This window comes from Callospermophilus lateralis, chromosome 3, assembly GCF_048772815.1.
Source record: "Callospermophilus lateralis isolate mCalLat2 chromosome 3, mCalLat2.hap1, whole genome shotgun sequence".
Lineage (NCBI taxonomy): Eukaryota > Metazoa > Chordata > Mammalia > Rodentia > Sciuridae > Callospermophilus > Callospermophilus lateralis.
In genome coordinates, this window is record NC_135307.1 from 103,045,242 (window position 1) to 103,069,660 (window position 24,419).

Here is a 24,419-nt window from a genome sequence, read left to right on the forward strand (position 1 = left end):
TTGTGAAACTTGTCCACGACTCAATCAACCGGTATTGTCAAAGAACAGAGGATCATTAAAGTCATTGTCTCCTATTTCAATAGTTCCATAAACTGTAGAAGATTCCTAGCATTTGCACATACATGCTGAATAATCTTCATAATTGCATCCATCACACTTTCCATAGAGTCTTCTTCAAAAAACAACATAAATATTTTCAATATACATCACACAATGGAATGCAATATTATTTCAAAATTCTGATATAATTGGATTCTTTAAACTGGGTACAGTTAGATTCCATTGCATTATGATAGAAACTAACTTTTTTGTCTCCATCAAAAATTCTTTGATATTAAAATATTCACACCTCAAGTTTAACCTTTTAGGACAAAAATTGACATTTCTTTGTAAATTTGGAGGTTGTTTGGGAAAAATAGTGTTAATTGGGCAGTATCTTTTATCTCACACAACTCACCTAAAGCTTTAAAAAAAAAACTGTAGTTTTTCAGAATTAAAAAGTTTAATATTCTGTTAAAAGTTATTTGATGGATGGAGTTGGAGAACATCATGCTAAGCGAAGTACGCCGATCCCAAAACAACAAAGGCCAAATGTTCTCTCTGATAAGTGGATGCTGATTCATAATGGGAAAAATGGAGAAACTTTGGGCAAACGGGAGGGAGGAGAGGGGAGGCAGTATGGGGGCAGGATAGATGGTGGGAAAAGGTGGACATCATTACCCTAGGTACATGTATGACTGCACATATGATGCAACACTACATCGTGTACAACCAGAGAAATGAAAACTTGTTCTGCAATTATATACAATGAATCAAAATGCATTCTGTTGTCATATATGCTAATTAGATAAATAAATAAATATTTTTAAAAATTGTTTGATGGCTTTCTTGGATTTTTTTCTTTTTTCCTATACCGGGAATTGAATCCAGGGGTACTTAACCACTGAGCCATATCCCAAGGCCCTTTTTATGTTTCATTTTGAGACAGGATTTCACAAAGCTGCTGAGGCTGGCTTTGAGCTGGTGATCCTCCTGCCTCAGCTTCCCAAACCAGTGGGATTTCAGGCATGTGCCACTGTGCCTAGCGTAAAATATTATTTTTAATTTTTTCCTTAGAATTTTCTAACAACTTTTCATACTGAAAACAACTTATTTTACTTTGTCCATCTGAAAGTGGTTTTTCTTTTTGATGTAAGAATCTAAGCTGTTTTATAGCTATCAAAGTTGTGAGTTCAGATAATGTTGAAAGTAGTTTAAAAATTTTTTATTGGACATTTAATTTTTATTTCTGTGTCTCCATTCATTGATTTTTTTATTGTTCAGAAGAAATTTCTTATTAAATTCACTTTGCATTGTTAAAAACTTCCCTTGATATAGTCCACTTTATTATCTTTAGAATATCTTACACAATAAATGGCTTTATCATTTTAATATGCATAGCAAAATAAACCTGCTCATAATCCTAAATTTGGCCCCAGTCCTTTTTTCTTTACTATTCCAGTCATAGTGGTAACTTCTGTATTTCCACTTGACTTTGCAGCAGCAATATGCCTTCATTTTAAATTTAAGTGACTATCCATACTCATTTTTAACTAGAAAAATTCATTTATGTGAGGATTAAAATGAATGTAATAAGGTAAAAATTTTTAATAACAACTAAGAATAATTTACATAGGTATCATTGTAACTCATGCTATCTGCATAAAGTATTCAAATTATGAACACAAGTTACATCACATGCAGAGAAGAAAGTCATTCACACTTAATCAATTGTCTGACGCCATCTGAATCAGTAAAGTATTTGTGGTCTACAATTAGATCTTAGGCAATATAGTATAGCATCCCACCAAAATAAAGTTGTATTTAACAGAACAATATTTAACATTGCTTCAGCTTTTAATTTAAATTAGGTTAATTTTTTTTTTCTTTTTTATTTTTGTACCAGGGATTGAACTCAGGGCACTCAACCACTGAGCCACATCCCCAGCCCTATTTTGTATTTTATTTAGAGACAGGGGCTCACTGAGTTACTTAGTGCCTCACCTTTTTCTAAGGCTGGCTTTGAACTTGTGATCTTTCTGCCTCAGCCTCCTGAGCAGCTGGGATTATAGGCGTGTGCCATTGTTCCCGGCTTAAATTAGGTTAATTTAAATTAAATTAATAATGACGATGCTCAATCACCCTGGCCACATTTCAAGTGCTCCGTAGCCATATGTGCCTGGTGTTAGACTTCGTAGCTCTGATGGAAGCAGGGAGAAGGGCAAGACCTGGTTTCTCTTCAATGTTGATTCCATGAGTTTGTAGGGGAGGAAGAATGTTTTGAGCAAGCCTCCTGGCTGTCCCCTTCACCACAACCAAGATGGCTCCACTTTTATGTTGTACTTCTTTTTTTTTTTTTTGTCGGTTGCTCAAGACAATACAATGATCTTGACATATCATACATTTGATTCAAATGGGCTATGAATTCTTATTTTTCCACATGTACAGATTGCAGGATCACATTGGTTATACAGCCACATTTATACATACAGCAATACTAGTGTCTGTACTTCTTGAACATTCATATGAGATCTGGTTGGAAGATGGTGCTTCAGTTTGTGTTTGTTTGTTTTTAAGAGTTTAAAACCATGGGTCTTCTATTTCCTTGGTTCTCAGAGTACTAGAACTTCACCATGATTGCCCAAGAGCTAGTTAGAATTTCCCACCTCTAGGTGATTCATGTGTGCATTAAAATTTAAGAAACATTTAATTACATGGTTTTATCATCCCCATGGTATCCTCTATCTATGAATCTCTTTTTGGTACTAGGGATTGAAACCAGGGGCACTTAACCACTGAGCCACATCCCCCAACCCTTATTAATATTTTATTTAGAGACAGGGTCTCGCTGAGTTGCTGAAGGCCTCACCTTATTGCTGGCTTTGAACTCATACTCCTCCTACCTCAGCCTCCCAAGCTGCTGGGGTTACAGACATGTATCAATGCCCCTGGCCACACAGAGTTTTAATAAAGAATTCACCCATGATACTGTAGTGGAACTCTGGCACTATAGAATCAATCACAAATCGGGAAATGCAGCCTTAGGATCTCCTATTGGCAGTTGTGATTCATGTGGAATTCCTGGATTCTGAGATACAGCCCAGCACTTTTCTGCTGCTAATGTCACTGTGCCTGGTGGAGCCCCCAGGAATACTATCATTGTAGTAGAGTCTTTATTGCCTTGGCAGAGGGAGTGTATTCTGTAATCAAAAAAAACAAACCCTGGAGCAAAACTGAGTGGATTTAAATGCTAGCTCTCCCACTCTAGCTCTGTGACCTTCTTAATCTCCCAGTGCCCAAAATTGCCTTACCTGTAAAATGGGGATAACAATAGAGTATACATAAGGTCCATTACAATGATTAAATGAATTAATAGGGGTAAAGCATTTAGAATAGACCTTGGCACAAAGTAACATCACATATACAATATAAAAATCAGTATGCATAGTTTCTTGATTTTTAATATGAGGATAATGCAACTATTTACAATATTTTCCTGTCTCTGAGCAAATGAAAGTTTTATCTGCTATAATTTCCTATCTCTGAGCAAGTGAAGTTTTGTCTGTTATATGTAGCCCATAAGAGGTATTCAGGATGTTTGTTGAATGAATGAATACTTGAATGAGCAGATAATGGATCAGAACAGGATGATTCCAGCACTCTCTTCCAAGTACTGGAATCCCCAGTCCTTCCAGTGAAACATGGCTTTGTTTAATCTGTTTTCTCCTCCTGGTTGTTAACCTCAGAGCTTTCCAAGAATCATTTGAGTGTAACCTCCATAAATGCTTTTCATAATTGAAGAGATTCCAAACCTACAGTCAGCAAAGCTCCCAGCTGGAGCAAGAGCAAAGCAAGGGCTTTGTATTTATGTAAAGTCGGGAGATGAGAATTCAGAGGGAGGCAAAAATATAAAACATAAAAAAATAAGACTAGACACATTTTTCTGGAGCCTTAATGTCACCTTATTAAACGAACCTTCATTATTCTTTCTCATTTTTCTTCCCTAAGAGGCTCTACTCAAATTCAGCTTTTGTCTTCCTCTGATGGGTCCCAGGCTGGAGGAGGGCCAACACGAGGAGATCCCTCTTCTGTGCAGTGTCTTCAGGTGTCTGAGAGGACACGGCTTACCTAGTTCCAGGAATGGGATGTGATTGGGTACATATGGGAGGGAGGAGTAAGGGAGTCTCATTCTATTCTCAATCATCTCCCAGGGAAAATTCTCCACAGAAAGAAGTCGCTCGCCCATCTTCAAATTTCCTAAGAAAATTTCAAAGCAGAATATGTCTGGAAAATCAGGAAAGAGCATGGGAAAGAGGGGTTCCTGCTAAGAACAAAGGAGACACTGAACAGGAGGACAGGGCAGGCTGGAATTTTTAAATTTTGTTTGCTAGAAGCATGAAGGTTTCTAGACAAAAGAAGGTGGCTGCATTTAGAGGAGAGGCTTCCTGAAGAACATTCCCCGACCCCTCTTCTTTTATTGTGACCTACTAAGTTCTAAGCTACTCAAGGACAGAGACCTGTGTCTTCATCATCTGTGCAGCCTTAGCAATAAGTCACATAAGAGATGCTCCAAATGCTTCTGTGTAAACAAATGAGTATTATGGGAAATCCTCAAGTAGGACATCAAGCACTTAAGGGACCTGAACTCTCAGGAAGAGCTTGGGGTCTCAGGAGCCCAAGCTGAACATGGGTCAGGGTGGACTGGCCCTTAGCAGTGGAATTCAACGGACGGAGATCTAGCAACTATGTTCTCTGCAAAAAAAAAAAAAAAAAAAAAAAGTTAATGACAGAAACAATATGAATGAGAGTGAGGAGAGTTAGGGGTCAGGGTTTTCCAGAGAACCATTTGGATGCACATAGAGGAAGTATTTATTAGGGGAATCGACTCGTTGTATATTATGCAAGCTAAAGAATCAGGAGAAATGGTGTATGGCTCAGTCCAAGTCTGAGAGCCTGTCACCAGCGTATCCAGGGGTCTAACCGTCCAAAGCCAAAGGCCTCAGAACCTGACAACAAGGTGGGGAGGGAGGACTGGTGGAAGTTCTACAGTCCAAAGGCTAGAGTACCCCAAGTTTTGATGTCCAAGGGCAGAGGGCACAGTTGCTAGATTTTTTTTTTAAAAGAAAAAGTAAGAATGTTCACTTTTCCTCTTTTTGTTCTGTGCAGGCCCCCAGCCAATTGGATAGGACCCAACCATACTGGGTAAGGGCAGATCTTCCTTACTCAGGCCACTGATTCAAATGCCAATCTTTTCCATAAAAACCCCAGAAATGCTTTACCAGCACTCAACTTGACACCTAAAAATAACCATCATAGGATCCCAAGCTACAGATTCCCTGTGTGAGGAGGAAGCCATCTGCAGAGGACAGGGAAGGAGCAGCAAGGGGTATGGTACCTACAAAGGGCTTTAAGTACCTACAAAGCTGCGGATTCTGTCTCTGCCTCCTATTAAAACTCTGCAGCAAGGGAAGGCCCTGGATTGCTCCTTAGAGATGATCATACTAAGCCGGTGCCCAAGACAACTGAGGGTCCCGATAACCTGCCCCAAAATAAGATCCTTCATGCCTGTGAGATACCTCTCACTCCTGGGTTGTGCTCTGAATATTTGTTCTCTTGCCCAGGTTCTAATCCAGTCTTCCTGTACTCTCTGACTGCAATACTGTAAGTTCTTACTCGTTGGTACTTTGTATTGTCTCCTGTAACTACAGATGCCTGTTATTTACTGCCTCCTTCCTCCTCTCGCTGAGCTATGTGAGCCCTGAAAAGATAGAGGAGAACTGAGAAACACTTTGTCCTCCTTGACTCTGCAAAAGCCACAGCTTTGTGCTATGCTAAGAAGTTCCCTGCCACCTGAAAACTAAACACCACGACACAGCAAAGTATTCTGAGAAAAACAAAGAGAGACACTGGTGTTTTCTGTGGTATTAGCCTTCCCTCACTGTGACAAAGATGATCAGCTTATAAGGAGGAAAGGTTTACTTGGGTTTACAGTTTCAGAAATTTCAGGTCAAGTTACTGGCCCTGTTGCTTTGGGCCTGTGGTACTACAGTGCATCCTGTGGGGCAGCACTTGATTGGAGAAGCTGCAAACATCCTGGCTGCCAGGAAGTAAAAAGAGAGAGAGAGGAGGGGCTGGGGTCCTAATATCCTCTCCAAGGCACACTTTCCATGGCCTAACTTCCTTCTACTAGGCTCTGCCTCTCCAAGGATCCACCTTCCAATGGCTCCACAAGCCTTAATATGTGGGCCTCTGGGGGACTTTGAAGATCCACAGTATATAGCATGTGTTACACTCCAACTGATAACCCTATGTTCAGAGGCTTGGTGCCAAGAGGGTAGATTCCCCATTTGGATTGATGACAGTCAAACTCTGTATTATATGTTCTTTAAATGAAACTTTATTTCTTTTTGACATTCTAAACACAAACAAGATGAGGCACACCAAACTATTCAGGAAGGGGCAACAACATCAAATTTGCTACCTGATATAGGACAAAGTAGCAGGTGCTACTGGGACCCTTGAAGGGGATCTGTGTCCAATGTTTTCTTTTAATTTGATACTGTGTGAAAATAGTATAACTACAGTCAAGGGCCGCTTTTGTATGCTGATGAATTGGGATGGGAGGCAAGAGGAGAATTTATTCATCCAATTTGAGAAACCAAAGCCACAGAAGAGCCACTCCTCAGCCCCGGCTGCCAGGGACTTCACACTGTCCAGTCTGGCCCCTGTTCTCACCATCTCAAAACACTTCCCCATACATGCAGGGGAGCTGCTTGGAACTCCAGGGTCAAAGTTTGGGTGGATGAGTCTGTTTGTTTGGGTGGAAGGACCAAGTTGTTCCAGTTTTTTTCTTTCAAGTTTTCCTTATCAGCAAGATGATTTGCACCCGCCTGATGTAAGAATTGAAACAGATGTTAACATATGAAACATACATCAACATATATAACATGTCAACATATGAAACAAGTATCAACATATATGCTTAAATATATATAAAAGCTGGGTTTGTTTTTTTTAAAAAAAAAAAAGCAGGATTATTTACATATATTTATTTATATTTTTTTCTATGTAATAATATGCCATGAAGGCTCCTCCAAGTCAGCACATGCAGATCTAATCCTGTAAGCAGCTTCAGCAGAGTGCACAGTACAGATGTGCATACTTCATTCCATTGTTTCCAACTTAAAAAATGTTCTCATTATTTTCTGGTGGGTCTTTGGTTGATTGGTTGGATTTTTGTTTTGGCCACTACACATACACATTAAGCATCTTTTTGATATATCCTTACACAATGGATATTTTATTTCTAAAGAAAACATGTACAGAAGTGGAATTGCTTGGAGATGAGGATGTGCTCTTTTTAAAATAGATATTACCAAATTACTTTCCAAAATTAGAAATCCACCTGCCCAAAACCAAAATATGAAAATGTCAGTCTTCCCACATCTTCACCAGTACTCTCTTTTATCATGACTTGTGCTATCTTCTAAAGAAAATGTATTCATGGAAAAAAATGAGAAAGCTGGTTACCTCTTCACCTCAGCCCACAGAGCCTCACATGCACAGGTCTCTTTACACATGAATAGAACCCCCCTGGCCCTCCAGGTCTGCCAACCTTCCAAAAGCCTGAAAAGCCATTCAAGTACACATTTTATGGTGGACACTGTTAGGCACCCCCCCACACACATCCTTCTTCAAGGACTAAGATCCTCTTCCTCAACTGCTGGGAGGGGCATGGAGGCCAGTCCTTAGTGGTCAGCCATTCACAAGCTGCCCCCGCTGAATCCAGAGCCCTCCGCCCCCAAGTCGCGTGGCATTCCTGATCAGCACAGGGCTCTAAATACCCAGATCTCCTCTCTCAGCTAGGATGGTTGGTTCTGCAGGGTCAGCTGGTCTTTAGAAGGGCCCCGCAGGTCATGGCTACAAACTTTCCTTGAGCCTGTACCACACCTGGGCTCCTCCCACTGATGCTGCTTCCTTCCCAAGGACAGCCCCTATCCCCCATGCCAGTCGGTGTCTCAGAACCTGCTTCTCATAAAACCTAGAAATGAATGACTTCTTTTTTTGATTTTTGTTTTTGTAGTTGTAGATGGTCTTTATTTTATTTGTTTATTTTTATGTGGTGCTAAGGATTGAACCCAGTGCCTCACACATGCTAGGCAAGCACTCTGCCACTGAGCCACAGCCCTAACCCTTTTTGTTTGTTTGTTTTTAATACTGGGGACAGAACCTAAGGGCCCTAACCACTGAACCACGTTCCCAGCCCCACCCCTTGTTTTAAAAATTTATTTTTTTTATTTTATTTTGAGACAAGGTCCCATTAATTTGCTTAGGGCTTCACTGAGTAGCTAAGGCTGCCTTTGAACTTGCAATCCTCCTCCCTCAGCCTCCTGAGCCACTGGGATTACAGGAATGCCCTTGCCTGGCGTGAATATGACTTTTTAAAGGAAGGGCATCCCACCCAGTATTCAGGGAGAGTTTATAACTTACAGCATTCCTGAATTCTCTTCATTTTCACTGCTGGTTCCCCCCACCCCACCCTTGATGCCTCCCACAGATGAAGAATCCACACATTTTTTCTTCTCTACTTATTAGGTGATAACAGACCTTCCCAACAAGTGTGCATGCTCCTTGTGACCATAAAAGAAATTTCAGAGAAGTAGATAGTCCATCAGAACACTTTAATTGCTGCCTGTCTCTAGGTGGAAAGTTGATTACCACATGTTTTTTCTTTTCATTGACATTTCCCCGATGACTACAGAATGAGAATGTTCTCAGGTGTTTATGTTATTTCTTGTTCATGTATTTTCGTCCATTTTGGTTTTGGACAATACTTTTGGTGTCAGTTGTCTTTTTCTTATTAGTTGGTAATATATATTTGGATATATGCTCTCTCTCTCTCTCTCTCTCTTTTTTTTTTTTTTTTTTTTTTGAGACTTTCATCACTTTAAACACATTGTGTATTGGTTTGGGGAAGATTGTCTTAGTTTTAATTTTAAGATCCACATATGTGCAGAAGCACATAAGGAAGAAAGTAACAATTAGAGATAATCACTTTAAATTTTTAAATATTTTCTTGCAATTTTTGAACCTCCAGTTTTCTTAATTCAGATAATTTTATATCAAATTCCATATGTACTTTTGGATTTCTTATTTTTTAGGGTTCTATCCTAAGTATTCCCTGGGTCATTAAAGACCTTAATAAATGTTGGTAAATCATTTCAATGGTTACCTCTTAGTTTATAAAATTATTTGATTTAATTTCTTCGGAAGTGTCAGATATGCAGATGAATTCCAGTTTCCCACTTTTACAAATAATGCTGTAATAAACTTCCCACAAATAAATATATGTCCACATTTCTAGCTATTTCCTTACAAATATTCTCAAGAGTGAAACTAGGGTAAAGATGTAAACCGTGAAAGACTTTTATTATCTCTCTCAGTTCCCATTTAAGGACTCCCTTGCCGGCCAATGCCTCACGTGTGAAAGGAAACACTACAGAGCAAGCTCACACTCCAGCTCAGAGCAGTGTTGCTGGTTGCAGCCAGGGACTCAGGGATTTTCATCAAGGCAATCATGCATTGCACCCGCAGCCTACAAGTGACATTTTAGGCACTAGAGGGATGTGGATAAGGTGGGCAGGATCCTTCTCTCACAAAGGACCTGGGACAAAGATGGGCAATAATAATAATAACTGTAACACAAGAAAGAGTGAAATAAGTCTCCAAAAAATTACAACTCAGCACGGAGGAGGGGAGTGAGACAAGGCGGTTGAGGAGATAGGCTGGTATATATCTTGGCAGTACTTAATGCCCAGTCTAGGATTTGGAAAATGGTTTTAAGACTTTACATAATTTCCTAGGTTTGTGGTTATTACAGCTTTTTATTATGATCTGCTATTGGCCATCACTATAGTTTCTGTGATACCAAGTCCCTGGCGTGTGGCCTCCGTGTGTTTCCTGTGGAGTTTCACTTCACAGCAGCTCGCTCTGCACTGTGGGCTTGAGTCTGCACTGCATCTGAAAGGCAGGGACCAATGGCATTGCTTTGTGGTGTAGCTGTTGCTACCTGGCCTTTGGAAGAGGCTCTGGTGGGTGGAGAGGAACTTGCCTTGCTGGCTTCCAGAAGAGGAGGCTTTTTCCACTACTCAGAACTGAAGGGGCCCCAAATACCACAAGCAAACTTCAGTCATGTAAAGTCAGTGTGGTGTCATGGCCCTGGTGTCAGAGGTTCTGAATTTGACTTTTGGTTTCCCCACTTAGCAGCCATCTGACTTGGACAAACTATTTAAACCTCTTACTCTTTTTCCTCAAGAGGCAAGAGTGATCCATGAAATGACAAAAAAGATAATGGATATAAAAACACTTTTAAAAGAAAACTGTCTTTGAAGTATCAGCAATTATTATATTTTTTAAAGTTCAAATAAATGATTTCCTGTTTCTCCTCTTTAAGCAAATTTTGATGTCCAAGGCAGAGGTGCATTGATTTAACTCGATTATTTTTTAAATCAGTGTGACTGAACCATTTTTTCTGCTTCTGTCACTGTAGAGGCAGACCAGGGCTGGCAGAGAACACATTTCAGGTTGCGGCTAAGGTTTTAAAAGTTAAGGCGTGAAGTGTAGAAGGAAAGCTAGGTGAGAAAATTCCTTCAGGATTTACTAGTTGCTACCAAGATCCACTCCATAACCATGCAGACCTCCAAGCCCTGGTCAATAACCTTCTACTCCATCATCCATAAAGGGGGCATGGAGGAAGCAGATTTTAACATGATGGGGAAAATTCAGCCAGGCTCCTGGACAAACAGAGCTCAAGGGATGTTCTAGCAGAGATTTTTCAGAAAAGAGCTTTTACTTTATGAGCCTGCTAAGGAACCTTCAAAAATGTTGTTTATCCTTTTCTTGGATGGAAGAATCATACCCATAGAGTGAAGGAAACATTACCCTATGATTTAGTCAGGCAACACCCGGAGGCTGACTCCAAGGAGTTTGCTCAGGACAAGAACATGCTCTCTACTGGATCTCCCCCACCCTCTCCAGCCAGCCATGTCCCCTGTTCTGCCACAGCCTTGGAGATCAAGATTACAGCCTCCCTCCCCCATTCCCAAAGCTCCAGCCTCAGAAGAGACACGTGCTCCTAGCTAACCACGAGCTGCACCAGAGTGGCTAGCCCAATGTCATCCTCCCTCCTTTCCCTTCCTGCCCTCAGCAACATCTGAAGATACCCATCTCTTTAGGAGGGAAGTCTTCCAGCTCGTAGCAGTTTTCTACAGATCCTCTTGCTATCTGCTGCCCTGTGGCCCCACACCTGGCAGTTTCCAGGACACCCGACGTATAGCTCAAGTTCTGTTCTGTGAGTTCCCTGCCTGGTCAGAAGCATGTCATGTCTGCCTCTGCCACCTAGGAGAAGTGGAAGGGTTGGCACGCAGTGAGACAACAGTTCACGGAGTAGCAAACCCTGCTCAGAGGAAAACAGTAGGAAGAACGGAAGGGAGCTGTGGCTTCCCAAGGTGCCTGTGTAGATTCATGTACATCCATGCCCATCTTGCCCTTGACTCCTCCACATCACACAGGAGAAGAGACGTGGTGTGGTATTGCTCTACTTCACAGACAAGGAGTAAAAAGCTGGGAGAGCTACATGGCTACAGCAGAACTCCAAATTTGGGCTTGCGGATGTTTGAGGTCCCCTTAGTTTCCAGCATGGAGAGGCTGTGGAGGCCGGGAGGCTGACACCACCATGCTGGTCCAGGTGTATAGTGCCAGCTCACCCTGCCCAGCAAAGCCTCCTCCCTCAGCAGCATGAAGCTGCCTCCAATAGCTGCAGACAGGTAGGCCCACCTGGAAGAGGCAGCTGTGGCCTCAGCACCTCACCTGCTGGGCCTAATGTGAAGCAAAAGCAGAGCAGAAGGAAGCTGGCATCCTGATCAGTCTCATGTCCAGTAGGCTTTACCTATGACTAACACAAGGTAAAGGCTAACTGCAAGAGCTAGTCTCTATCCTCATGGAAAGTGGTAAAACTGTGCGGTAAGTCCTCTCAGCCGTGTGTGACTATACCGTCAGTATTGATTACACAATGATACAAATGCACCCAGAGATCTTCCCCATCGGATTTTCCTCCACTTCTCCCTCATACCCTGTGTTAGTCAGCTTTTCATTGGTGTGAACAAAATACCTGACAAGAACAATTTAGAGGAAGAAAAGTTTATTTTGTCTCACAGTCTCAGAAGTCTCTGTCCATGGTCAACCAATTTCATTGCTGGGCCCAAGGTGAGGCAGAACAACAGGGCAGAAGGGTGTTGCAGAAGAAAACTACTTAGAAGGAAAACTGCTGAGTTTCCACTCAGCTGGGAGCACAGAGAGTTTGAAGAGCCAGGGACACAACATATAATTCCCAAAGCACAAGGAAAGTGACCCATTTCCTCCAGCCACACCCCACCAACCTACAACTACCACCTAGTAATCCCAATTATTAATCCATCCAATGGATTAATCTACTGATAAGATCCCAACTCTCATAATCTAATTATTTCACCCCTGAACATTCCTGCATTAACACAGAAACTTTGGGGGGACATCTCATATCCAAACCATAACACACCCCAAGGAGTAGGTTTTACTGTGTGTTGTTTGCTCTTCTTTCCTCCAGCGAATGGGAAGAGCGTAGTCTGGAAGGCGGCTCCTGCCAATGGCAGACACAGCACACAGACCTGTGACCAAGGAGCCTGTGACCAAGCCCCTATATTTCTAGCCAGGGGCTTGTACCTTATCTGAACGTTACCCTCTTCCACAGAAGTAGGGGAACTAGGGAGGACCACCCTTCAGCTTCTCACTTCAGGTACATAAAAACCTCCCCAGCCCTCACCTACCCCACAAAGCAGATGGAGGTGGGAGATCAGAGCTCAGAGTCTCCCCCAACCTCATGTGGCACTTCCTCTCTGCACCACAGGAGCCAGAACACGAGGCCACGTTTTAAGTTGTTTTCATATTTTCTCTTTCCCTTTGTAGTTCCAAAGTTCTATCTCTTTCTGAAGAACTCATTCCTATCAGGGCTCATCAAAGGAAAAGGCCCCTGAGATGTTAAGGAGACCCAAATATTCCTGAACTTTGGCTCCTCTGATTCTGAGATAGCCCTGAGGAGTAAATGGAAAAGCCAGAATTTGTGGTAGTATTAGTACTTGAGTTAGAATTACTAATCACATAGGTTTAGTCTTCCTTAACTGAAATGCTTGGGACCAGAAGTGGTTTGGATTTCAGATTTTTTTCTTTTTTCTTGGTTTGGAAATATTTGCATAGAGACAATAAGTTATCTTGTCCAAATATAAAATTCATATGTTTCTTGTACACCTTATGTGCATAGGCTGAAGGTAATTTTATATAATATTTTTAGTGCACCTGCTTTTTGACTGCAACTTGTCACTCGAGATTAGGTGTGGACTTTTCCACTTGTGGCATCACATTGGCCCTCAAAAAGTTTCAGATTTTGGAGCATCTCAAATTTTAGATGTGCAGATTAGGGCCATTCAACCTGTGTTCGTATCTATATGTACATTTGTGTTTGTATATTGTTTACATTAGTCTTTGTTTCAGTTTTCATATTCACACTGGCACCCATATTAACATTGCATCAGCACTGATGTCAGCGTTAACACTTTACATGGACAGTTCTAGCCCACGTAGCCAGAAAGTGCTGTGCCATCTTGCCCTCTTTTCTCCATAAAGACTGCAGATTGCCTTTGGCAGTAACTGCAAGTTTAAAGGGTTTTGAGCTCTGTGTCCCCAGAAGAGACAGGGGTTGAGGCCACACCCTCCTGGGGGCTCTGAGAGAGGGCGGTGATACACAGAGTCTTGACTACAGCCCCAACCCTTGCATGTGAGGCCAGAGCTCTTAGGCTGGAAATGAGGACAGAGGGCAAGAGTTGGTCCAAATCCAATTCTGAATGATATTATAGAGTATAATAAGGAATTATCCTACAAAAAAAAAGACTCACAATTTAGGTTCAGGGGGCTCTTGTAGGTCCCAGAAACCAGGACCAAGATCTTTCCCTTGCCCCAATATACCACAAAACATGAGCATGTATGCACACACACACACACACACACACACACACACACACACCACACATAAATGCACACAGACTCAAAGAGCCACAACAGCTAACTCTGTTGCTTTGAGAATATTCACAGAACAAAGAGTCAAGCTTGTTGCCTTAGCTGGAGTGAGCCTGAGTCTTGTTCCACAGATGTCAGCCCCAGGGTGGCTGGTGATGGTTATGTTATTCATAGAGATTCTACATGGCCTCAGCATTTCTTTGTGACAGGAAACCAAAGACTTCCAGCTTCCTGAAGTATCAACAGGCCTGCTCTTTAGACTGTGGCCAGCCCTGAAGGGGAAGAGGTCCTTTGTGGGTAATGGGTCCAGGGAGCTTTAGTCCTCCTCAGTATCAAGTGTCCTTCCAGGAGCGGTCAGCACCTCATGTCCAATCTTTCTTTCATGTCACAACATGTGTGAGAGGACTCAGTGTGAGACTTCACATCTCTGGGACCTTCCACCACAGGAAGCCAATACAAAGCCGTGGGTTTCCTTTTTTCATGTTATTTCATGACATAAAAGAAAGCAACCACCCAGGGAGCTAAGATCTGAAAAATATGCACGTTCCCCTACATTAGCATTCCTTTGATCTGTAAGGACAGCAGAGGGAGGCATGGTGAAGAGGGTGGCAGCTTGGTCCTTTCCAGTTCATCAGCTCTTTTCTGCTTTGGGAGCATAGATTCTCACATGTACCTGGAAACCAGGTAAACATCTGGGCCAATGAAATATACAGCTTCCCGAAGCACATTACCAGTCCAGCTCAGGCATCAGAATTAAACCTTTAACATCACAAAAACAAGTTCCTTGGTCTTATATTTCACACCACTGAAAATAATTCCAGAATTTTCAACTGAAGGGTACCTGGGAGCCCATGTGCCTTCATTTTACAGATGAGGAAATTTAGGGATCCTTTCTCAATATGTGATCTTCTGACCACCTGGATCAGAACCGCCCATAAGGCAGATTTCCTCCTTACTCCCAAAGGCTAGATTGGCTGGATCAGGATTTGCAGTAGAAAAGCCTAGAAATCTGCATTTTTAAGTACACTTGCTGGGGTATTCTTGTCCCTTAGGATATTCTAAAAGTACAGGTGATTTGCATACTTCTGAGACCATATAAATAACCACAACCATCACAATATTATGGAGAGGTCAATTTGGATAGCCCCAAGGGCCCCTCTTCTGTCTACCTAGGAACTTAGCACCATGCTAGCTCAGCAGGTGAGCTAACCAAGGGAGAACTCTGTTCCAAGTCATACAGCCCCAAAAGTTCTACTTCCTCAACCAGGGAGCTTTTCTGACCTCTAGAAGTTCCCTAACCTTCAGTCCCTGTCATGAGGCAAGGTCAAGTTCTTTTCACCATAGGTACAGTCCTGCCAGATCCAGCCCAAACACCCTCTCCTTTCATTTCTTCAACAAATGAAGAAGCTGTGTTATAGGCATTCAGCTGGATACCAGCAATATGATGATGAAAGGTGCGGGTATGGCATCCAAAGGCGGGGCTCAGTCTAGAAACAGCTGAGAAGTACTCCTCTATCCCATGGATTAGAGGTTAGGATTAGAGGTCAGGTTTGAGCAGTTCTCATTCCTTCACTGTGGTGGCAAAGTAAAGAACTTCTCTCCAAAGGGCCTTGAAACCCATAGGTTCTTTTTTCTACACAATGCTGTTTGCAGATGACCAAGCAGTTCTGGGAACAAGCAGGAGATTTTATTCAATGGCCAATGAGTGGAGAAGGGAAGCTCATGCTATAAAGGCAACTTCTCCCTTAGGTTTGGATTGTACCAGGACTGGGGTGTGAAGAGGTATGGTATGCATGCTCTTGTCAGAGTTCATGGAAAAGCAAGGAAATTTCCAGGAGTCAGAGTGCCACCTCCTTTCTTTCTAATTTGGGCAGTTAGAACTGTTTGGGTACCTGTGGGTGTGGTTTTTGTTTGTTGTTTTAATCATTGCAATGAGATTACAATGAGTTTACAGTGATCTGGAGTGTCAACATACCTTTCCAACCTGGTGGACAGGTCCAGAGCTTCCGGAGCACGGAGTGGGGTAACTGGGTGGTGGACAGTTAGAGTCATATGGTTACCAGCATCATCTATCTTTTACAAGAAAGCAGCATTTGTAAGCAAACAGGGTGGATAAAACAACAGGCTTTCTGTAAGTTCAGGGATTCAGCCTGGTGACCGCCTGAAAGGGACACCAGGAAATATGGCCCTAAAAATGGATTGCATGATCTTCTGTGTGGGCTTTGCCTTGCAGAGGAAATTGCACAGGGAATGGCTGCTGATTTGGAGGCCCAAACATGCCTGTTCTCCTACTGACTCCCCCAACACACACATACACACACACACACACACACACACACACACACAGTTGCCATCTTGAGACACAAACAATCTCTTGTAGCCTAACGTCCCCAAGCTCAGGGTGGTCACAACCCAATCTATACACCCATATCAAGCCCCTCTCCTTAGGCAACCTCTAGCACCCCTTACAACACACATGGGCATGCGTGCCTCAAGATATGGGGCCTGCTGCTGCACTGACCAGGGCTTCCCCCACTCCCAGGCCCACCCTCATGCCCCCGTTGGACAGGTAGGTTTCTGGGCCCAGTGCCTTCTCCTGCAATGTGCTCTGACCAATGGGCTGCGGCAGGGCCTGCTCCAGGGCCTGGAGTCCTCTCCCCAACCATCAGAGTCACCAGCTTCCTGCTTGGCTCACTCTGCCATCCTGGCTGGTGATGAAAACACGTCTCTGGATGCAAACCAGGCCTGGGCCACAATCCTCAGTCCACCATTTCCTCATTGTGTCACCTTGAACAATGTCCTTGATCTCTCTATATGCCTCAGTTTCCACAATTATGGAAGGAAAATAAGACCTTTCCTTCAGGTTTCACCATCAGATTAGAGATGGCCTTCATAACACCAGGCTTCATATCTACATAGCAGGTGCTTCGTAAATGGTGGCTTTTGCTATCACTCTGTGTACACTGGATCAAATGATCTTTCCAGGCACCTGAAAGGCCTGCTCATTCAGACAAATACTGAACACCTACTCTGTGCCTGATTTTTATAGGAACTAAAAATACACCATAAATGAGACAAAATACCTGTCCTTGTGAAACCGACCCATAATAAAAGAGATAAAGTGTCTATATTGGTTTGCTAGGGTAGTTATGACAAAGTACCAGAGCCTGGGTGGCTCAAACCACAGAAAAGTGTTTTCTCACAGTTCTGGAGGCTATAAGTCTAATATCCAGTTGTAAGCAGGGTGGTTCCCAGTGAGGGCAGGGAAAGATAATCTGCTCCAGGCCTCTCTCCTAACTCCCCTTCTGGTGGTTGGTGGCAGTGTTGGCCTTGGAGTATCTCACCCCTCACTCTGTCTTTGTCTTCACATGGTGTGGTCCCTGTGTGTAGGTCTGTTTCTATATCTAAATTTCCTCTCTTATTAAGGATACCAGTCATATTGAATTAGGGACCATTCTAATTACCTCATTGTAACTCGATTACGTCTGTAAAAACACTATTTCCTAATAAAGTCACATGCTAAGTTATTGGTGACTCAAATTTCAACAAATCTTTTTCTGGGGAGGCACAGTTCAACCCATAACAGTGCCCCTTTGGGGCTACTCTTCAACCTCATTTGATTTGTGAGTTGAGTTGATTCCACACAGGCCTCCTTCTAATCCAGCTAAATCTCCTAGAATTTGAGGTATCCAGCATGTTCAGTGCCTTTAAAGGCTATCTCCAAGAACCATCTCTGTCTCTCCCTCTCTGCTCTCAAGAAAGTAAAAGACCGCAGCACAGATCTTTTCCCATCTCAGAAAAGAGGCTATGTGATATACCACAGGGGTGCAGATCATAGTGACAGCTCCTTTCTGGGGTATCCAGAGCAGGTCACTTGTCCAACATACATGGCACTTTATACACGTACCCTAGTCCCAGGCATTTGACAAAGGGTTTCGCTCCCTGCACCCTGTATTTCCTGTTTTGCACAGGCATCTCATATAAATGGGGAAAGCATCTCTTTGTGAAATTGACTATCTCCTGCAGCTTAAGTTGGAAGAATGTTTACTTATTTGGCCCTAGGGAATCATAAACATCTTGCAGCGTATGTTAACAGTTACTACATAACACCATTCATTTTTAGTATCGGAATTTACAAAATGTTCCCACCAGGATTCACCTCCAGTGGTTAACAGACTGATGGGCTCAGTTTTCCTTGTCTCAGGCCTCAGAGGGACAACAGTATCAGTTCTGGTTTGTCTCCTTCAAAGGAACAATATCTCTTGATGGAAAAAAAGCAGAGAGACCAGCCACCAGGAACAAGTCTTATCGAAAAACATCCATAAATGTCCAAGTGGAGGAAAAGTCAATTACTAAAAAGGATCAGAGGCTGCCAGAAGAAGGGGGAGGGAGGGATGAATAGGCAGAGCACAGAGGACTTTGGGGGCAGAGAAATTACTCTGTATGATACTGGAATGGAGGATACATGTTATTGCAAAACCCATAAATTATCCAACACTAAGAATGAATCCTAGTATAAACTACGGACTTTGAGTGATAAGGATGTGTTAATGTAATTTTATCAATTTTAACAAATGTACCACTCATGTGTGAATTTTGATTGTGGAAAAGGTAGTGTGATGTGGAGAACGTGTAGATGAGAAGTCTGTGCCTTCCTCTCAATTTTGTTGTGAACCCAAATTACTCTGAAATATAAAATCTACTTTAAAAATAATTTGCTATAAAACAGTGGCAATTGTGAGATATGGTTTAAAATGCTGGTTCCTAAATGCCAGTGAGTAAGCCAGAATGAACTTGAGACGTGCCTACAATACAGACATCTGGAGCCTGCTTCAGACCTCTCTCCTCCCAACCCACTCTCTTAGTCCATTTGTGCTGCTCCAACAATACCACAGACTGGTCATTGATAAACAATCAATTTTTTTCTTGTAGTTCTGGGGGTTGGGTAGTCCAAGATCAAGTTACTGGCAGGTTTGGTGTCTGCCGAGGGCTGTTCTCCTCTTTTCAATATGGTACCTTGTGGCTGCATCTCCCAGAGGGGACAAATACTGTGTCATCACATGACAGAGGGACAGAAGGGCAAGGGAGTGCAATCTTCAACCATGGGCACTTTAGAAAGGAGCTAATCCCAGTTATGGTGTCTCCTTCCCCATGGCTCAGTCACCTCCCAAACCTACCTCCACAGTAAATTTCTTCAAATCTACAGAGTAAATTTGCTACATAATCCAGAGTTCATTTTTGACTATTCTCAGCAACCTTATTTGTAAGTGAGGGTTCCTGTTCTTCCCGTGATAAAGGTAAATTAGATAGTGTGAGGGCACAGCCTTAAAGCTCAGGGAGCTGCAGCTCTCTAGGTCCACAGGTGCAATTATGACCTGAAATTAGCACACAGGCTGAACACAGTGACACAGTCCCATGGGGAAGTACAGTCACCCCCAGACCCCAGAGCAAAGAGGAAGACTATCTCCTGCAGCTTAAGTTGGAAGAATGAAAGGGAGGGAAGGAGATAGACATAACTTATCACATCAGCAACAGGCCAACACAGCCCCAAATCAAAACCTATGCACTTCTGATAGGAAGTCTTGGTCATGCCAAGGGATTGACATCACCATCAGAACATTGGCTGGGCAACCAAGTCATACTCCAGTAGCCAAATCTGTACTCTCACACCTCTGTCTGAATTAATATGTGCAAGACAAGGCCATTCTGGAGGTTAGGCCTGCTGTCAGTCCTCATAAGCCGGTGAGCTTGGAGGTCTCCCAGGAATTTGGACCCACATGATACATAGTAGGAAGGTGTCAACTACTTCCAGAGGAGAGGGTACTGGCTGAGCTGTCCCAGCCCAAACCATTTCCCAGAAGACGCTTGAGATGAACCAACCCTACCCAAAAACTGCTGTGGCCGAGGATGGGGTCAGAGACACTATTCAAAGAAAGCTCCCCAACAGTGCCCTTACCAGGACCTTGTCAGAATCGCTGGGAGGACACCCCTGTTCTTCCTCCCCAGCATCAAACAGGTAAGCACCCTGGGGGCTTTGCAATGCACCCATCCTCCACAGCCCCTCTAAACATGTGCACTGTTGATTGCTACTGAGACTGTCATTCTTTTTCTGTTTATCCTAACCTTCCTGTGGACCACAGAAGAAAAGCAGATACCAGGGGTGGCAGAGTGGGTGGCTGACTGTTTGCTATGACTTCACTCAATTGTCCAGTGAACACTGAGTGTCACAGGCTGTGTCAGATTCTATGTCTAGGAATTCCTCTGACCCCTAACTCTTCCAGTGAGTTCCTGAGCCTCACAACTAAAAGACTTTTGTTACCATGTCAACCTTCTCTTTGGAGGAAAATGCACAGGTGGTCTGTAGTATTAGTCGTTGACCCCTCAGTGAAATTATCTGTGCTTTCTCAGAGTAAGCTTTTATTTGTGGAAGGAACCTTTTCAGAAGGAGTTCAAGTGTGTCCTTGACAGAGCTTGGCTTTCTCTTGGAATGAAAAAGCACCTTAAGTTTTCATAGTTTGTTTTTATAGTCAAAACCCTGATTCTTGCGTTATCTTCATAATATTCGCATGAGCTTAGCATGAAAAGCATTCAACAATCTAAGAAAAAAAATAGTTCCATGTTTAAGAGAATCTGATTTTTTATCTTGATTTTAAGCTGGAAAAGTATAAGAGAATTTTAAGCTAACAAATAGTTATATAATCATATTTAAGGGAATTGATTAACTATAATTATTCATTTATTAGGTACAGAGTAATTTAAATGCTTATTAATATTGTAAGTTCACCCTGTTCTATATGCAAAGTACTTAAAAAGTAAACATATTAATTTATAAATTTGTTTGAAGATGTTTAAGGGAACATAATGAACTAAGTTTGTAAATGGGACTAATTTTAATCTGTACCCATGAGTTAATTGAAAATCAATGAACAAGTGAAAGTGTTTGCTATTTTTTTTCACAAGAATCATGAGATATATAAATAGAAAAGATTTGAATGTTGAGTTTAAATGCATAAAGAAAATGCCTTTCACATTTGAACCTGGCATTTCACACGTACCCTGATGGAGTTGTGATCTCCCTACTCTCTCCATCTCAGTGAATATCAACTTCATTATTTTAGTTGCACAGGCAAAAAACAAACAAAACCCTTCTTCACCCTTGACTCCTCTTTTCCACTCATATCAATCCAAGAGAAAATCCTAAGGACCTTCAAAAGGCATTCACAATCCAGCCATGCCTTACATCCTCCCCTGCCATTTCCCTGGGCAAAACCATCATCCTCCCTCTCCTGGACTATTGCAATGACCTCCTAAATGATCCCCCTCCGACCACCCAGCTCCCTAATCTAGGGTCCACAGAGCATCCAGGGAGAGCCTGTTAAAAGAGTCTGCTCATGTCGCCCCTCCATAGATAACCCTCAGAGTAAACACTAGAAACCTCACAGAGACCCACAGGCCCAGCACAGACTCCTAGTCCTGCTCTGCTCTTCTCGCACTCCCAGCTCCAGCCTCATTTGCCTCCTGGGTCCCTCCTGGGTGTACGTCACCTCTAGGCCTTTGCTTCTGCTGTTCCTCTGCCTGGAAGACTCTTCCCTAGAGGTCAGCATGGCTCCCTCTGGGGTAAGCAGAGTTATCTGCTCCCTACCAAAGCCGTCTGTGTCCTAATCCACATAACCTGTGAATATGTTCGGTTACGTGGCAAAGGGGAATTAAGTTAGCCGGTGGAATCGTAGGTAGTGTTACAGGCTGAACTGTGTCCTCTCTGAAATTCACATGTTGGAGTCCTATCCCCCAGTACCTCAAAAGGTGACTTTATTTCTTTTCTCTCTATCTCTTTCTTCCTTCCTTCCTTCCTTCTTCTTTTCTTTCTTTCTTTGGGGTTTGGGGGAAGGGTAGTGATGTTGGGGATTGAATCTAAGGCCTCACACCTGCTAAGCATGTGCTCTACCACCAAGCACACCCCAATCCCAGAGATAGTGTCTTAAAGAGGTAAAATCATTAGGGTGGGTCCTAATCCAAAATCACTGGGATTCTTATAACAAAAGGAGATCAGGATACAAGACATACATGGTGAAGACAACCATCTACAATCAAGGAGAGAGCCCTCTGCCAACACGTTGATCTCAGATTTAAATACCTCAGAACTGTGAAAAAAATAAATTTCCATTTTTCAGATGACTTGGTCTGCAGCAGCCCTAGGAAACTAATAGAGAAGGCTGGGGACATGGCTCAGGAGTGGAGTACTTGCCTAGCATGTGTGAGCTCCTGGGGTTTGATCACCAGCACTGGAAGCTAATACAAGTTGTGATGAGCTAAGTTTCATGTGGAAAAAAAAAATTATCCTCACAGGGAGGAAAAATAATTCTCCCCTACATTTTCTGAGTTCTTAGTTAGGAGGGACTCCTGTAAGAAAAGACAGATTAATCAGAGAAAAGCAAATAGCAGTTTGTTAACATGTATGCCCTATACATACATGGGAGAGACCCAGGGGAAAGTCAGTAAATCTCCAAAAGGTGGATTTTAGTTCAAGTTTAAATACCATCTTCAACTGTCATGAAGAAAGAGGGGTTTTGAAGATAGTCCAGTTGTGGAGAGATGGTCAGGAAAAGCATGGTAGATAAGAGCAAGTTGGTTGTGTGGATTTAAGGCAAGTCCTTCATCACCAATGAGCATCTCTGGTAAATTAGAGTCATACTCTTCCTAGTACATAGAGGAGACAGCCTTACCAATGGAGAGTTCCTTCAAAGGTAAAAATCTCCCCTATAAAAGTATGACTACTCTTTCTTCTCAGAGTTTCCCCTGTGTCTGCAGTTTCTCAAAATAATCAGTTCAAAATAGTCCTATGCCAAGGAGACGTATTTGGGGGTAGAATATTCTGGTCTTCTATGGTCATATTTGGGGGAGGCATATTTTTGGTCTCCCACATCCTGGATTATCCAAGTGGAGTCAGTGTGATCACAAGGGTCCTGACAAGTAGAAGAAAGGATGGAGGAAGGGGCCACAAGCCAAGAAATGTGCTCAGCCTATAGAAGCTGGAAAAAGGAAGAAAATGAAAAGCTGTTTTAGTCCGATTTTTTGCTGCTGTGACCAAAAGACCTGACAAGAACAATTTTGGAGGTGGAAAGGTTTAATTTGGGGCTCACAGTTTCAGAGGTCTCAGTCCATAAATGGCCAGTTCCATTCCTCAGAACTCCAGGAAATGCAGAACATCATGGAGGATAGATGTGGTGGAGGAAAGCAGCTTGGGACATGGATCCAAGAAACAAAGAGAAAGACAGCTCCCCTCAGGGACAAAATGTAAACCCCAAAGGCACACCCCCATCGACCCACCTCCTCCAGTCACACCTTTCCTGTCTGTAGTCAGCACTCACTTAATCCCTATCAGGGGAATTTATGCACTGATTATGTTAAGGCTCTCATAACCCAATCACTTCACTCCTAAACCTCCTTGCATTGTCTCACACATGAGCTTTTGGGGGAATACCTAATATATGAACTACAACAGTCTCCTAGAACCTCCAAAACAATAGCCCTGCAGACACACTTATTTTAGCCTAATGAGAACAATTTGGGACTTTTCACTTCCATAACTATAAGAAAATAAACTTGTATTGTTTTAAGCCACTAAGCTTGTATCATTTGTTACAGCAGCAAATAGGAAACTAACATACTCTCCTGGTCTTTTTCTAATGCAGTTCTCAATGCACCCCTTTCCAACTTTTCTATTCAAAATTTTCTCTCTTCCCTCTTCCCTTTCCTGTTTTATTTTTCTCTTTAATTATTACCATCCAATACAACATTTTGGACATATTTATCACATTTATTGTGGGTACCCCTTCTTTAAAATATAAACACACAAAGAGAGAAATCTTTCCCCTTTTTTGATAGTCCTACCATATTGTAAGTACTTAAAAATATTCATTGAATTGATTGATAATTTAGCTTGAATGGCCTCACATAATGGCCTCACCCCCAGAACATGTTCAACAGTTTTTGCTGAGAGCCATTAGCCAAGTAGGTATGACAATTTCCTTGCCAGTGTACCCCATGTTGCTTAAATGGGGTAAAATGAACTTGCCTTAGACATTTTGCAGTGACATTGCGTGTAAGGTGACCTTGCTCAAGGACCAGGGTGGATCCGGGTTTAGGGCGGATCAGGGTTTTAGGCTCTCCTTGGACTTAGGGCGTTCCCCGTTTAGGACAATCCGGGTTTAGGGAGGTTCCAGGTTTAAGATTATTCCTGCTGGGAATAGGGCGTATCCTGCTGCCTGAGTTCC

General features: G+C 42.6%; 1 long non-coding RNA gene across 1 annotated transcript in view; it reads right to left on the reverse strand.

The window, feature by feature from the left end:
• Positions 1-6,463: 6,463 nt before the first annotated feature.
• Positions 6,464-24,419, reverse strand: part of LOC143394091 (uncharacterized) — a 79,411-nt gene continuing 61,455 nt past the window's right edge. Inside the window, exon 3 of the long non-coding RNA XR_013090661.2 lies at positions 6,464-6,929. This is a non-coding gene — a long non-coding RNA (uncharacterized LOC143394091). The remainder of the gene's footprint in view (positions 6,930-24,419) is intronic.